We start from the raw sequence: 4,203 nt of genomic DNA, 5'->3' as shown, positions 1-4,203 counted from the left end.
ACACACACACACACACACACACACACACACACACACACACACACACACACACACACACACACACACACACACACACACACACACACACACACACACACACACACACACACACACACACACACACACACACACACACACACACACAACAACACACACACACACACACACACACACAACATAAGCTGGAACGCAATTTCGTTAATTTTTGATGTTAGATATTTTGAAAGGTTTTGGATTAAATTTCTGTTAAATCTATAGGAAATTATCAAGATTCTGTGCCTGTGCAGTTTGATCTGCTAGCTAGTTTCCGATGTTTTCGGTCGAATTTAGGTCAAAGAAGTCACGAACGCAGTACGTTTGACACGATTTCCTCTGTTCGCCGGTCGAATGTCAAGGTGTAGGTCCTGACATACAGCTCCCGTGTACGTGTCTGACACTCTAACCTTGCCGCTTGTGTAAATACCCGAAATCCCAAGTGAGACAGTTAAAACATTGTCGTAACATTGTAACTGTACAATTCTAGCGCAACACGACAAATACGGAGCGATTCTTTCGAGATTATCATTACAAAAACATCTTTCGTTTTAGTTCTATTATTATTCTTCTAATTAATAGAGATTTCCGATATTTGTTTTCATTTCTAAAGTCGAAACGTTTTATTTTATCAAAATTTTGCAATTATTTTTGATTTTAAAAGAATTCTGAAGAATACTGATAAACTGATCTAATACAATTAAATCTATTTATAATGTTTTTGAGCCTAAATTGATGACGATATTGAAATAAACAAAATAAACAAAATGAAAATGATAATATAATATAATAATATGAAAAATTAAAGATTATGTGTGTGTGTGTGTGTGTGTGTGTGTGTGTGTGTGTGTGTTTTAATATCTGCTAATTTATAATAAATCAGATAATTAAATTACATTAAGATATAATTTACTTAATTACTAATTATACTTAAATAAGAACATTATAGAAATACAGTCCTTAATTTCCGAGATCTTAAATATACAGTTCTTAAAAATGGCACGGGTCAAGCGTGCTGGCAAAAATCGTCATATCCGCTGAACTTATTATTGGGCAACTCCGTTCAACACAGTGTGTCGAATGTCCCCCAATGATATCGTGCATTTTTGCACAGTGTTCGCAGAACGTAACGGCGACGGTGGTCGTAATTATAAAATGTCGCAAAAGGGTGCAATGAACTTACGAAGCAGTCGCTGCAGTATTGTATGTTTCCGCCAAAGGCCAGACGAGTTCTTATAAAACAATTCAATTGTATTGCGCATAATATTATGCGCCTATTTTTATTATATATATACATATATTCGATAATGTTAATTATTTACACACTGAAAAAAATTTTTGGTTGAAAATAGACGAATCAGAATCTGATTAAGGACCGGATTTAACGATTCCCTTAGAAGGATCATAAGAGCTATTGGTTCCATGCACATTTTTTAATTAAATAAAATTTCAACCATTTTATATAATTGAAAATTTTTTTTACTAAAATTAAGAACATCACAAAAAAATCACAAAAGGATATCACGTGGAAGCAAAATTGAAAAAAGTTATATTAGTTTGAATTTCGCGAGCAGCTAAATTGACTACCTCAATTCTTCGAATGTTAAATTTATTAGAATTTTAATTGAAATAACTGGAATAATGGTTGATACAATATTTCTGATAAGATCTATTAGAATTCTTATTATCAACTTAAATAATTATTAATTATTCAATAATTAATCAGAATTCTAATTATCTCAACTAAAATTCTAGATTTAACAATAAAATTCTGATTCTGTTTAGAATTATTATTTGATCTAATCAGACCATTTTTTTCAGTGAAATGAATGAATCAATGCATTCATTACATATAATTAATCACTTTAGTCACATTCTTTAAATTTTATCAGTTGATAAAGAGAATTATGTAAAATATATTGCTTTACTTCCGAATTGACAAATATATAATGAATTAGAAATAATTTTATTACAAACTTAAATTTTTCAGATTTTTATAAAACTTTTTATAAATCATTTTTTTTTTCAAAAGGATAATACAGTTTTTTTTTATCCAGTGAATTCTTATTGCAGTACCTAAGAATCAGCTCATAATTGCATTATACATGAGATTATTTTAATACTGAATAGCAGGAGCAATAAAATTTAGATGCAATTTTATATCCAGAGTGAAAAAAGATAAATATAAATTCCTTAACGTGAGCTTAATGTGCATACGTGTATGCATGTAGGTAAATAAACGCATGATTCTTCGCACTTTATCATGATGACAGAAATTGTGTTAGGCGAACGCTAATCTCGATGGAAGACTCTGAGTACAATGGAATGACGCGCGTATCTTCTTATGATACCTCATGCAAATGAATATCGACTCTTCGTCGCAATGAGTATTACAGCCGACCGCCTGTCGTGCGTAAATCATTCATGCGTTCGAGCGCATAAGTTCAAGAACAATAGTGTTTGTGCTCCGATCTATATAACGTAAATACAATTTTACTTCAGCACAACTGGCGGCAGCAACAGCAACGGCAGCAGCGGTGGCGGCAGTGGCGGCGGCTGTTCATTGTGCCTGCGATGGTGGCAAGCAGCTCTTGTGCCACTGACCCACAAGCACACTTACCTATGTTATACTATGCCTGCTATATTCCGTTCCGTTGTCGTTGCCTTAATGCCCATACATACCGCGATATCAACCGCGACACGGTGCGACGTCGCAGAGAAGTGCGACATCCAGGGATCCTCGCATTGAAAATTCGTCGTAATTTTCAACGCAACCAACATGCCGACAGCATGCTCGACCCGATCGGTTTTAATGGAGCCTCGGAATTAGTGAAGCGTATCTTTGACGCTTCCTGCTCGCTCGCTCGCACCGCATCTTTTTAAGTGTAATGTTACGAGCCAGCAGATCTTGAATCAAATATTTTATAGATTCTTGGGTAAATGGGACAATGTAATCATTCTTCAATGATAAAATCAATATTGCTTTTTATCATTTCTTCTGAGATAACTGTAACTTAATTACCTAATGTAACTTAATAATTTTAAAATAACTTTTACAATTTCTTTAATTTTTAACTTTATTATACAGAATTATACATAAAATTGAATATTTATAAGCAGTAAGATCCGGTTTGGATAGATAAGGTCTTTTTATAATTTAGTATTTTTTTTGTATTCATATGTCTACGTCATTTAGTGTTGTTTAATTTAAATAATTTTTAATAATTAATTTAATTTTCACAAAAAATAATTGTATTCTCTATTTGCCAAATTTATTATTTTTAATTTTAGTGTAATACTATCAAAATTGAGTTAAAATGCTCAGTTTGTATTATATCATTTTATTTTAATAAAAGGTATCAATAAAAGTGATTGTTGTTTTGATATATAGAAATATTTTTAGTCTGCAATATTTCTTAAATCTTATCTATTAATTATTATTATGATTGAAAGATACTTAAAGTGCTGAAGATGTAGTATTCATTCAAACGGATTCATGTACGGTCGTTGAAATCTCTGCGCGTGCGAGCGTTGAAGTCTCCAAGCGTGCGTCTTCACCTCGGCAATTTCAACAACTTAATCGCACAATTTAGCTGCCATACTTTAGCTGTTATTGTACTTTATTTCCTTATTATTAATCTATGTGCGTGACATTAAATTAAAAAGATGCCGTCTTCATTTATTTATACTAAATTTTTTTATAATAAAAATGATTCAAGATTTTTAAATCTTTTCGAACTTTTTCTACTTTGCGTCTATACATAGACGTAGATCATCTGATGTTTTGGCATTCTAGAACTGTTTTTATTATCATCTATGTAGCTACCGTCATGAATGCGAATGGACAGCGACTACTCCATCATCGCAGTGAAAGTTACGACAGGTTCTCGAATGTGAAGTTTTCTATTTAGGACTATAAACATATCAACGATGCTGTGAATTTAATGAGATTTTAAATAGAACACGATCTGAATGATCTGGTAGAAAATTCATTAAAAAATCTTTATCTTCGTGTAACAAAACACAGCCTACTTTATCGTCATCACTAAATAAGCAGTTTAGTGAACGATTCACGTTGAGAGACCCTACAATTTTATATAATCTTATATTAATCCTATAATATGAAATATTAAGACATTAATCAAATTATTCTCATTCAAATAATATTCG

The sequence above is a fragment of the Atta cephalotes genome (assembly GCF_000143395.1).
Source record: "Atta cephalotes unplaced genomic scaffold scaffold00090, whole genome shotgun sequence".
Classification (NCBI taxonomy): Eukaryota; Metazoa; Arthropoda; class Insecta; order Hymenoptera; family Formicidae; genus Atta; species Atta cephalotes.
This window is presented reverse-complemented; position numbering follows the sequence as displayed.